The following is a 13,792-nucleotide window of genomic DNA, read 5'->3' as shown; positions in this document are numbered from 1 at the left end:
AAAATCACAGTGAATACCAAGCTTCAGCTTACAAAATGCCACAAAAACAGCAATATTGAAAAAAATCTTTTTGGTTCCCCAAAGAACCTTTGAGTGAAATGTGTTTCTAGAGTTCACACTTAGCTAACGCTTGATGCTAATTTGGCATGCTGTCCTGGGAGAGTACCTTGGAGACCCTTGAGGTCAGGGCTCTCGCCTAGTCATTTAGCTTAGAAGGGGGTTCAAGGTCAAGTAGATCTTAAGAGCTTCCCTTGCTATAGGAAGAAAAAGAGGAGATGGGGTGGATGGTGGGAATTCCTCAAAAAGTAAGGAAGGTGAGAAAAGCATGCTATTTATGTAGACTTGCATTCGTCTGATTGGTTTATCACTAATTGTTAACATGGGACCAGCTGTGGTCAATCATAGTGCGTGATCCTCTCGAAATTAGTTTGTAAAACTTTACTTAAAGCCCTGACTAATGCCACGGTCACACTAGAGTTCAAGCACTGCGAAAACAGGCAGGAGTAAACAAGATAATTACACATTAAAAAAAGCAAGCGATGGACTATATTTAAAATTTCTGTACAAAGAAGTTAAGTATTGATCTTCGATTGGTCTAACGCAGTCACGTGATGTGATTTCGCAGGTCAGAGTTCACCAAGTTTGAACTCTGAGCTTGCATTTCCGGTCTGTCGCATTCATGCAAGTATGAATGAAAGGTCATAGAGCGAAAAGTGTAGTGTGACTGCAGCTTAACTTCAAACTAAATGCCTTTTTTGGTTGAAGTTATGAGTTTAAAGGCACATGTGTCAACATCATTTCCTGGTGGCCCACAGTTCTGCACAGTTTAGTTTAACCCCAACTTACCACACCAGATCAAACTAACTGACTCCTATACGTTTGTTTGAAACCTAAAGGTAAATGTGTTAAAGCAAGGATGGAACTAAACTCTGCAAGGAACCTCCGGGAACTGAGTTTGACACCCCTGTTTTAAGGGATGTGAAATCTTCATGCCTTCTATATCCACCATTGGGCTGGGGCGGTTTGTAATATTTAAGGTTGTTCATTAGTCAAATAAAAAATATTTAAAGGATCAAACTAACACTTATAAAACTTTTATACATTAGTTTAGCTCATCAAAGGTTTAGTGTAAAAGATTTGCTAGTACTTTCATGGTGGTAAACGTTTTATGTTATTGTTCAGTATCTCAGACCTTCCCTCAAAGTTCTGAAACAGATATACACAAAGAACACACCCGTTTGTTTTGGTTTATACCATTTACGCCAGTCTCTCACTCTGTATGTGTGTGTGTGTGGTTGTTTGTACTGCATGCCTGAGTGTGTACAGTGCCAGTGTCAGTAAAAGAAGCCTCTAAAACGTCTCAAAACAAGTGCTCCTGCAATCTCTCGTGGGAGTGCAACAGCTGATAGAATTATGATGTCACAATCAGATAACGCATGTGTGATGATGTCATATCTTACACACAGACAGGACTTTAGGAGGGGCTTCTCATGACTAACTGGGTGTCCAGTGATGTGATCGGTCTGTCGGTATTGAGAGATTCCTCAAGGTAAACATTGCCAATATTGATTGCATGCTATTAATATATTCCTGAAGACTGGTATGCAACGGAATATTAATCAGTCGTATTGGAATGTGAAGAAATCCCTTATCATTTGAAATATTTTGTTATGTAACAAGCTGCAAAAGTATATCTTTTCTGGCATAATTGATATTTGTAAGTGAATCTCAATAACAAAGTGCTAGTTAGGATACAGTTCCCTAAATCAATTTAGCATTGTAGAAGGGGGTTTGGTTTTTGTTTCGTAGCAGTTCTAACCAGGTTTTAAATCAAGACCAATTTTGGTGGCAATCAACATACATAACTAGAAAGTAACCCAAACACTAGGGGCAACTCAGTGGCGCAGTAGGTAGTGCTGTCACACCACAGCAAGAAGGTCGCTGGTTCGAGCCTCGGCTGGGTCAGTTGGCGTTTCTGTTTGGAGTTTGCATGTTCTTCCTGCGTTCGTGTGGGTTTCCTCTGGGTGCTCCGGTTTCCCCCACAGTCCAGACCCCAGATTAATAAAGGGACTAAGCCAAAAAGAAAATAAATGAACAACCCAAATACAAAACAGTCAGATACTGGGTTTCCATCCAAAATTCCAAAATTAATCATTGGCCAATGATAATTGTTACAGAAATAATTTGTCAATAAAGTTCCATGATTGCAAGGTAGTGGGATGTTTAGTCAACCATATGTTTTTACCCAATCATATCTCAAACAGAGATAAAAACCTATAGGCATTCACTTAACCCTGTTTGTAAATAATAGCAATTCATTCACACAAGTGTACTTGGGAGCCTGCAAATGGAAACCAGTTTTAGTTTTTGGAAATTATACTATTATAATCTCTGACTAAACTAGAAACATAATTTAGTGAAATTAAGTCATGCATGTGTCAGTCTGTCTATGTGTACCTGACAACAAAAACTGAACTGTACACTACCCTAAAAATACTGTTATTTGACAGAATTTGGCATCTACACTCATGTTTCTCTTTATCTCAAGGTTTACATAACCTTGTGTCCAGCCCTGATCCAGAACAGATGATTGCTGTGGTCAATGCTGAGCCAAGAGGTCAAGACCGATTCCAGCAAAGACACAATGCAAGATGGACCCTTGCATCGATCCAGTCGGCTATAGTCAAAACCTAAAAGATCCCTATAATCCTAGCCTAAAATCTGTGGTCTTATATTGTTGGTCTGACATGTTCACTGACAGTCAATTAATGGCAGTTTTAATTAATTATCCCCTCTATTGAGATTCTGCCTGTGTCAGACATTTCCAGATTCTTTCCTGCAGTTTGAAATCTCTTACGAGTGTCAAGGCAAGAAACAATTGGATCACTGAATGTGATAAAACTTCCAGCTCCCTCAGGGATATATCAGTGTGAGCTGTGCTTAACCAATTTTTTTAAACTTGAAAGCCCAAAAATGAACACGGCCATAATCCCCCTGAAACTCACACTTTTTAAAAATCTCAGCTACTGTTACTAGCCACACCCCTGTACTGTTGATTGGCTGTATGTGTGTTTCGAGATTTAAGCTGCGGTCGCACTGCACATTTCGCTCAACAGACTTCCATTCATACACAAGCAAATGTGTCAGACTAAAAACACAAGCTCATGCGACAAGTTTCGCAGTTCACTCCATTGCAAAGTTCAAAATCGGTGAATTCTGACCTCCGAAATTGCATCACGTGACTGTGTGAGACCAATCGAAGATCAAAACATGATAATATGGATCAATCGCTCACTTTTAAATGTCTCATCATATTGTGTAATCTCGTGCCTTTTTGCAATGCTGTACAACAGAATTTCGCACGCTCAAACTCTAGTGACGGCGGCACTAGTCCAATACTTTACAAAGTCCAGCACTTTTTATATTTTGCTTAGTGCACTTTCTACTTGTATCCTAACTACACCCTGCGAAGCGATACACAATGAAAGCAGTTTTAAAACACACAATCGTTTTCATGTTACAAAGAAGTTTTGTCCTAACAATCTGCGATAACGATGTGCAAAATTTTTATTTTAGAAACTGTATGTTGCGCAGAATAAAAGCATGTACTTCTAAAACAGTGAACACCTTTAGCCTGATCTCATGAGAAAACATAATTTTTTTTAACGTTTTGTCAGTTTAGTGGCAGTTTTTCTTTATTTTTCTGACATATTTGTGCGATTTTTAAAAGGAGGTGTGGTACCAAGCCTTGACATTGGGAGATAAGCATACTAAATTGTATGAACAAGATTATACAAATTCAAATGAATTATCCACTGAATGAAAAAGTTAGGAATTGCCGTAGATCGCATTTTCACCTCAGGTACAGATTATGTGCTTTATTCAGAGTTAACGTCTACCGATGTAAGTTTAAATACCATTTTACGTGGCATTTATGGCCATACTACCTCAGATCATTTCAGATCTTGAAATTAAAATATCTAGCAGACAGTTTGAAAATGAGAGTCAGAACTTTGACTAGGTGCAATCCAACTACACCAGTCACTCAGTGGCCTATTCAAGAGTTCACACTTAGCTGATAATCAATAAAGCGTATTTGGCATGCTGTCCCGGGAGAGAGCCCTGAGCTCGTAATATCCTTGAGCCCGGGGCTCCCTCCCGTTAGAAGGGCGAGAGGGGAGTTCGAGGTCAGGTAGGTCTCGAAAACTCCCCTGCTTGTCACCGTGAGAAGTGTGAACTAAGGTAGTATTGGGTGATAATTTGTTTTAGTCGATTGGCTATGGTTTATGTTTTGGATGGTGGGAGGAAACCGGGTAACCCGGGAAAAAACCACGCGAACACGGGGAGAACATTTAAACTCCGCACAGAAACACCGACCGGCCCAAAAGGTTGGACCGGCGGTGTTCTTGCTGTGAGGCAACAGTGCTAGCCACTGGGAGGATGTAGGGGTGGAAAGGGGGAGCTTCAAGACGAAGATAACTGGAGTGACAAACTCAGGTTATTTATAATGCTTCCGTAATCATCTATTAGGGCTGATTACGGAGCTAATAAAAAGCCAGCCGTGTTGATTATAAGCATGTGATCCTCTCGAAATTAGTTTATGAATAAACCACACTTAATTATGTTAAAGCGGTTTAATATGTATTAATTAGAGTAAAGGCCTTCAACATTTGGCTGGGAGTGCAGTTGCTGGTATTGAAATGTTTTTGGCATGTTGCATCATGTTTGGTGCAGATAACCATATTTCTTGTCACTGGAAGTTTGATGTGTTGCGTGTTGTTAGGACATGGTGTTAAATTGCAGTTGTGTGAAAATGTTACTTTCAGCAGTATATGATCTCCAGCTCTCTAATCTTGACACTTCAGGGCCTTTTGATTGCTCAAGTTGAAGAGGCTAAGGAGTTGTCATACTGCTACTGCTAATATCAGTAGCTATCAGTCTGCTGAGCATCCTCCCAGTCCATTGCTCCACCTCATAACACTGCAGTACAGCCTTCTGATTGATGCCTGGGAAATAGCGCTAATGTAGCCGGGCAGGAATGCCATTACTGCAAGATTCACACACCCCTACGAGATTCCAGCATGCCGGTGAGACGGAGCATCAGAGCTGGAGCAAGAAAACGCCTGGAATTTACATCAATTCATGTTTCAAAGCACAGGGAGGAGAAGGACTGCTCTGAGGAATCAATTGAAAGCCATCTTTACTATTTCTAAAACACCTTCACAAATTAAGCTCGCTCTTTCTTCATCTTTTTATTCCGTGTCACTCTTGATTCTCTGCAAACATTGAAATCCCAGTCATGAATCTGGCAGGATGGAGAGAAAGGGATGTTCCCATCCAAAACATGACGCAAAACTACAACCATCTCATTGAAATCAAACAATCTTTCTACTCTGCAAGATTATGCTGTTTTTAAATGCTGCATATGATCCATTATTAGCCGAGCAAATATTTAAGACCAATGCAAAAATAAGCTTGCATACAGTAATTTAAGACATTATGCAATTGTGATTTAAAATCTCTATCATTTTCTTCAATTCACTAAATGTTTTACCCATTTGTCAACATGTTTTTGAACATTTAGAACATGATTAAATTGATTATGATCACTTTATTTTTTATGTTAGACTATTGTAATTCCTTGTATATTGGTCCTTATTTGCACGTTTAAAGTTGGTTCAAAATGCGGCAGCTAGACTTTTAACAGGCATCAAAAAACATGCTCATATTTGGCCAGTTTTAGCATCCCTACATTGGCTTTGTGTTAATTTTAGAATTGAGTTCAAGATGGTTGAACCTAGGATCCAGGAGGAACAAAGTGGTTTTCGTCCAGGCTTCGTCCACTGGACCAGCTTTATACTCTTACCAGGATGCTCGAGGGTTTATGGGAGTATGCCCAACCTGTCCACATGTATTTTGTGGATTTGCAGAAGACATGAAACTTTGTCATTTGTGGCATTCTGTGGAGGATGCTCTGGGAGTATGGGGTCGGAGGCGCTCTTTTAAGAGCTTTCTCGCCCCTGTATGAACAGAGTAGGAGTTTGGTTCGCATTGCCGGCAATAAGTCAAACTTGTTTCCAGTGCATGTTGGACTCCGGCAGGGTTGCCCTTTGTCACCAATTCTGTTCATAATTTTTATGGACAAAATACAAAGTGCAGGCTTGGGCTGGAAAGGGTCCGTTCGGGGACCACAGGATTTCATTTCTATTATTTGCAGACGATGCTGTTATGTTGGCTTCATCGTGGTTTGCTGGGGAGTGTGACATGACTGGGATGAGAATGAGAACGAGCACCTCCTAGTCTGAGGCCATGGTGCTCTCCTGGAAAAAAGGTGGTTGCCATCTCCAGGTTGGAGGAAAGTCCTTACCCCAGGTGGAGGAGTTCAAGTATGTTGGGGTTTTGTTCACGAGTGAGGGAAGGATGGAACGTGAGATTGACAGGCGGTGCAGCGGTAATTTGGTCAATGTACTGGTCCATTGGGTTAAAGAAGGAGCTAGGTCGAAAAGGCCAAGCTCTCGATTTACTGGTCAATCTACGTTCCTACTCTCACATATGGTCATGACCGAAAGGACAAGATCTCAGATATAAGTGGACAAAATGAGCTTCCTTTGCAGGGTGGCAGGGCGCACCTTTATAGATAAGGTAAGAAGCTCTGTCACCCGGGAGGAGTTCGGAGTACGACATGCTCCTCCACATCGAGAAAAGTCAGCTGAGGTGGCTCGGGCATCTGTTTCGTATGCCTCCTGAACGTTTACTTTGGGAGGTGTTTCATGCATGTCCCACCGGGACGAGGCCTCGAAGAAAACCAAGGACACGCTGGAGGAACTATGTCTCTCGGCTGGCCTGGGAACGCCTTGGGATTCCCCCTGGAGGAGCTGGACGAAGTGTCTGGGGAGAAGGAAGTCTGGAGTTTTCTCCTAAGACTGCTGCCCCCACGACCTAGCCCTGCATATAAGTTCAAGATTTTGCTTATTTATCTTTTTTCTACTAACTTTTACTAACTTACATTCAACTCCTCTGTCCCCTTTGGACGACAAATAAAGTTTTACGACAAATTCCTCGGTCACAACTTAAACTGAAAGGAGATGCAACCAGCTGCCACCGGACATTACGAGTGCTTCTTCTCTCTCTATTTTCAAGTCCAGACTTAAGACACATTTTTATTCTATTGCCTTACTTTTATTGTTATTTTACTGTTTTAGAATGTGTGTTTTAGTTTTGTTCAGCACTTTGGCCAGAGCCAAACTGAAGTTAAACGTGCTTTATAAATACACTTTACTTACTATATATTCCTACAAACAAGAAAATACAAAAGGAACATAATTAATATTATAGTGTTTTTGTCCCATATAGTAGTAAAGTACTTGAATTAATCTATTGTGGTGGTTCTATAGTTACCATGGAAATGCTAAAACTATAGTAATATAAACAAATAAATGCAATGCAATAATAGTTGATTCCTAAGGAATATTAAAACCTATAATTTTTGAACAACTATAGGGTATATTATACTATAATGCACCACAGTTTACTGTCATAAAAACCATAAGTATAATATGCTATTTATTACAATTTATCAGTTCACTATACTTAATACAAGCATTCATTAAAGTTCCCAAGAAATCAAAACTAACCATAAGGTTTTGTTAGCTCACGTTGATAGTTTTGTGGTGAACAATTTATCTGCAGGTCATAAGAAAAAAAAAATGTTTGCCCTTGTGATCTTTAATATAAATCAGAAAATGCACTTCCTGTTTGTTTTCAGTTCAGTTATCAGATTACATGATTTTGAAGCATTGGGCATACATACTAAACCACGCTGGTTCAACTGTCAGTTTTGACAACAAACAGAAATGGTGAGCAGGTGTTTGTTAGGTGGTAATAACTCCTCTAAAACCCCTTTACCAATCTTTCTGAATAAAATGCCTACTTTACTACATCCATTCAACCCGCTGTAGAAAAAACAAGGCACGCCCACTGTGTTCTCATTTAATATTCCGTTTCTTTAGGAACTGCGTTTTAATACGAAAAAAAATAATAATAATAACAATCGCAGTTTCAAGTTCTTGGGGACTTTAATAAGGTAAATACATATACGGTATATTTATCTTTATTATATAATGGTTCAAAAACACTATAGTATTTACTATAAATTTGTGTAGTATTTTGTTTCATGTGGGTTTTAATAAGTACAGATCAGAATTGGTATGTTTAATTTTTCCATAAATATATTTGCTACACTGAATGATGCAATTACATTTCATTTTCACAAGTTCCTTGAAACAATAGAGCCACTTGCACTTACTATGCTTATTTATTATTTAATTTAATTTGATGCAGAAACCAAATTGGCACATCAAAATGGGTTATTATCTTACTCCCAAGGCCGTTTATATTGAAGTTGACATTTAGTCGTACCATGTTGGTGTTTTGTAACATCTGATTTTTATGTGGTGGTTCGTTAGCCCAACGCTGAACTCCCAACCTGGAGGACCAGGACATACACTCATACACTACGGACAATTTAGCTTACCCAATTCACCAATAGCACATGTCTTTAGACTTTTCGGGGAAACCGGAGCACCTGGAGGAAACCCATGCGAACACAGGGAGAACATGCAAACTCCACACAGCAATGCCAACTGACCTACCTGGAAGTCAAACCAGTGACCTCCTTGCTGTGAGGTGACAGCGCTACCCACTGTGCCACCATAATGCCCAAATTAGTTATTATAGTCTAAATAAAATAACTGAAACTGCTAAAAACTGTTCACAGTTGTTAAAATAACTTTTTATTATGATAAAGAACTTTTTTTGTACATTTAAAAAGGTATTTTTAAACAATTTAGTTTTAAACATTGTTTCTTATGCAATATATTGTTCCGAACTATTTACACAGTCAATTAGTCACTATATTAAACTCCAGAGTTACATTTTCAACACCAAAAGTTAACAAAAGCAGAGATGATCAAGGTCAATCAAATGGTACAAATACATGAAAACAACAGCCTGATCTCAGAGGAGACGTATTTTACATTTTGTCAGTTTAGTGGCCAATTCGTACGAATTGCATGCATGCATTTTAAAAAGGAGGCGTGGCACCCAACCCCACCCCTAACCCCAACTGTCATTGAGTGATGAGCAAATCGTACTAATTTGTACGAATTAAATCATACGAATTAGCCGCTAAATCAAAAAGTTACCAATTGCCGTGAGATTGAATTGGAAAACAACAATAGATCACAATATATGGGAAACTGATGATACAATTTTTACTGTACAAATGTGTTTTTTTCATTATTATAACCCAGCTCACCTCTCTCTCTTTTCCCTCGCTCTCCTGTTGCCCTCAGAGATCCATTTAGAAGAACAGGGTAAACACTCGCCATTCATAAATAAGCTTTTAAGGCCTTTCCCTCTCATAAAGTTGATGAAACTTCATGGGCCAGTGAACAACATTAGAGAGTGAAGGTTAAGTGGCGACCGCACTGCCATCACCTGTGGGGACGAATGTACCTTGTTTACTCGGCTACTAAATAAGCTGGAATTAACAATCCAAAAAGCAGCTGAAGGCTATTTAAATAGATTTTCTTACAACGGAATTAACAGAATCAGATTCCCATCTTGTGTTTTTATCCCACGATCAGACTGGAATTTTGTTGTAACTGAGCTTTGTTTGAACGGACACCCATACGGTCTCTTCAGTGTCTCCTAAAAGCCCCCGTCAAACTTCCAGAGCAGTGATTCATCAGCTAGAATTCAGTGATTCATTTTGCAGCTCACCTAAATCTCACATAGACCATTACTGTCAACGAGGTGAGATGTTTTGGCATTTGTTATTAGTTATGAGTGCTGAGTTTATTCCTAATGGCGAGTAACTGCGATGAATCAGTTTGAGAGCAGCTCCGTCGGGAGAAACTTTAATGACGACGATGGGTTTGGTGTTACTCAAGTGATCTCGGCTGCTTCTGTGGTCCTCACACCTCTGGCCTACATCAAAGTAGCAACAACATTGCTTTTTTCTTTAAGTCAATCGACTGCTAATCCTCTATGGGGGAAAGGCATGCGATGACCGCATTGGTTTAATGAAGAAAAATCACTAGTCAGCATGTGCTGCGTATCGGTCATTATGCTTTTCTCAATCATTTCATCATTATATCTGCTGCTTTGATCAATATAAATGTAGAGAAACATCCTGATGACAGAAACCTGGTAAAAAACGATATATAAATAAAAAGCTTTTGCAAAAATAACTGATGTTATGCAACTTTCCCTCTTTTTTTGTTGGGCCTCTTGTACTGTAGCGCCTGCCTTTATGGCAGTTTCTACAAATAAATGCAAATGTTTGTCGAACAATTATGTGGTTTTAAAATATGCCAACACTGTTGCTAAATCCAGCTTAAACCAGCCTAAGCCTGGTTTTTGAGGGGTTTTGGTCATTTCCTGGCTAGTTTCCAGCCATTTCCAGCCTGGTCTTAGCTGGTCAGGCTGGGAGATGATCAGCTAAAACCACCTTGACCAGCCTAGCCAGGCTGGGAGTCCAGCCAAAACCAGCCAATGTTCAGCTTAAACCAGGCTGGTCAAGCTGGTTTTAACTGGATTTAGCTGGTCATTCCAGCTTGACTAGCTAAGACCAGGCTGAAAATGGCTGGAAACCAGCCTGGAAATGGCAAAAACCCCTCTAAAACCAGGCTGGTCTACCAGCTTAAACCAGCCAACCAGCCTAGGCTGGATTAAGCTGGATTTTTTAGCAGGGAAGTGACCTGTATGGAAAAAAAAAACTGTATTGTAGTTTTGCAAACTATTACTTATGTATTTGGGTAAAAGACTAAAGGCCCATTTTAGTGTTGGTATTAAATACAATTTACAAAAGTTTATCAATACATAGAAAGCATATAATATGTAAGTAGTTTTGGTATTTCAAATAATTGTATTTATAATTCATTCATTTTTCTTTGGGATTTATCAGTGGTCGCCACAGCGGAATGAACAGTCAACTTTTCCGGCATATGTTTAACGCAGCGGATGCCCTTTTAGCCACAACCCAGTGCAGGCAAAGACCCATACACATTCACACACTGATACACTACGGCCAATTTAGTTAATTCAATTCACCTATAGCATATTCACCTATGTCTTTGGACTATGGGGAAAACCGGAGCACCCAGAGAAAACCAATGACTGTATAAAATATGGACTTTTGCAGAATAAGATCATGCAGAATATTTATTTTATGATTGCAATCAGATGGGCACTACAAGTCCCAGCAGGCTTAGCGCCAGGTGAGTAAGTATTGTTGTTTACGTGCAGACACTTTATTTCTTGGTTACAGCGTAAATTAACAACAAGTACCAGACTGCTCAGCGCTATATAAGTGTCACAAAGTTCGTTTGGCTTTTTGGCTTCTGGGTTTTGCATTCCGGTCGCGGCACATCAAGGCCGAGCTGACACTTCACGTGATGCGTAGCTGATAAGTAAACAGGATTAATATTGCCAGATCTTCTTTGCAAACTCATTTAAAGAGTGCTATTACTGGATCATTGCCTACTGATTGTTGCCTGAGTGTCAGAATGGAAACTTATGGATCTTAGAGGGATGCACGATTGCCGTTTACCTTAGATCTACATTAATATTTTTGTTACTGACGTTTTTTTTGCATGCGAATTTGGGTTGTTTATTATGCTATGAGTTTGAATGGAGCTTGCATTATTTGTATTTACCTTTGTTAATCCTTTCTTTCTTTTGTAGGCTCTACTTTAGATTTGCTTTATACCATCAGTTGCAAATGGGTTCCCTGCACTGTATGGATGGCGGGGGAAAAAAGGTGGTTGGGGTTGTGTGGTGATTTGGTCACTTTATTGATTTTGAGTTTTTTAGGTGGCTGTGAGTGTTGTGAGAACAATGCTGCTTCTGTGCCTCATCTGGGTAACCGGTAGTCATTAGTGTTTTAATTTTTTATTATTTACTTTACCTGTTATTTACATTAAACGTTAAAAATATTTGTATCTTTTTCATAATACAACTTGTGAAATAAAATGAATAGTTTTCCTGATTGAGCTGCATGGTGGCGCAGTGGGTAGTACGTTCGCCTCACAGCAAGAAGGTCGCTGGTTCGAGCCTCGGCTGGGTTAGTTGGAATTTCTGTGTGGAGTTTGCATGTTCTCCTTGTGTTGACACAACGCAATGTCATGGCAATTCATAACTTTTTGATTTAGTGGCTAATTCATATGAATTTGTACAATCTTATTCGTACAATTTAGTATGATTTGCTCATCACCCAATGACGGTTGGGGTTAGGAGTGGGGTTGGGTGCCACGCCTCCTTTTTATAAGGCTTCGTCTGGGTGCTCCGGTTTCCCCAAAGTCCAAAGACATGCGGTACAGTCCAAAATGTATGCTTGTGAATAAGAGTGTATGGATGTTTCCCAGTGATGGGTTGCAGCTGGAAGGGCATCCGCTGCGTAAAAAGTAAGTTGGTGGTTCATTCCGCTGTGGCGACCCCAGATTAATAAAGGGACTAAGACGAAAATAAAATGAATGAATGAATGTTTTCCTGATTGTAAGTCACTTCATTTACCCTTTGCTTAATAGAATTGATTGGTAAAAGTCATCTGGTCACATAAGAACTAATAAACAGCCAGTATCTTAATAATATGCAGGTAAAAATCCAGTAGTTTATAGCGAGTTTCAGTACCTAAAGTGTTCCTTGTTCCAAATATGCCTGGAAATTTTTTGGCATAACCCCCCTTTTCGTCTTTGACCCATATACCGAACTCAGTCTGTTCACAATGAATCTAAACTAGCTACAGTTTGAAGAAAATTCCCAGAATATTAATTGCACCAGTACCCATTAATTGTCTGGGAATTGTTGACCTGGGCTCGAGTTTGGGGATATTTCTCCATGGAAATGGTTCTGTCATAGCATGTACAGCTGAAATGGTAGAGTGTTTGTCCTCTCCCCTCCCTGCTCAATCTGACTCTGATTAACGCCGCAGCCCATGGCGGGGTGGGAACTGACCTCCGCAGTGATGTCATCACGACCGGAGCACTCCAGGTTGACCATCGCATACGAGGCGGGGAGCTGAGTCATGCGCTACATGCCCGGAGCTCTGGATTTTCCGTCAGGAATAGCGCGGAGCACGGCTGTTTGTTTCCCAACGCCGGCTGAGGTCATGACGGGATTGAGTGGAACGTGTGCTGTATCTTTGGCTGGGCGAGAGGCGTAGAGAGTCCACCCTCATTCTGATACACTCGCTGCTGGGCCTCCTTTTCGCCATGTGCTCAGACTCGCGCACACACACACACACACACACACACACACACACACCTCTTCCCTGGAGAAATCTGTTTCACCATATATCCTTAGGACCGGCCAGGCTCAGCGATCACCACACACACTTTTGTTCCTTGACAGAGTCTCACTTTTCATGCACTGGGACCCGTCTCCTACAATACACGGCCCACCCAGGAGCGCAGCTTACCCATTTCATAATGTGTGTGCGTGTAAGTGGGCAGGTGGGTGTGTATTTGCACAACTCATCTGTTTCTGTAGGTGATTTGTTTTAAAACGAACGTATGCTTTGGGACGCAGTGTTGCATTCCATGTATGTACGCATAGCGAACACAGCTGCTCCCGCTCACCTCGTATCACTGCAAATATCTGGCTCTGCCTTCGCTTTCACTCTGGAGCCTCACACAAATATCTATTCTTCATTCGTCTGTATTTCCAGCAGGCATCTCCGAGCTCACTGCTGCCATTTTTGTCTCTTTTTCTGCATTTGTGTTGAATGCAG

At 40.4% G+C, this 13,792-nt stretch overlaps 1 long non-coding RNA gene across 1 annotated transcript in view; it reads right to left on the bottom strand.

The window, feature by feature from the left end:
• Positions 1-9,498, bottom strand: part of LOC141377672 (uncharacterized) — a 33,902-nt gene extending 24,404 nt beyond the window's left edge. The window contains exon 1 of the long non-coding RNA XR_015507212.1: positions 9,317-9,498. This is a non-coding gene — a long non-coding RNA (uncharacterized LOC141377672). The remainder of the gene's footprint in view (positions 1-9,316) is intronic.
• Positions 9,499-13,792: the final 4,294 nt, after the last annotated feature.

The sequence above is a fragment of the Danio rerio genome, chromosome 14 (genome assembly GCF_052040795.2).
Source record: "Danio rerio strain M-AB ecotype USA chromosome 14, GRCz13ab, whole genome shotgun sequence".
Lineage (NCBI taxonomy): Eukaryota > Metazoa > Chordata > Actinopteri > Cypriniformes > Danionidae > Danio > Danio rerio.
Note: the sequence above shows the minus strand (reverse complement) of the source record. Positions and strands in the feature narration are given on the sequence as shown.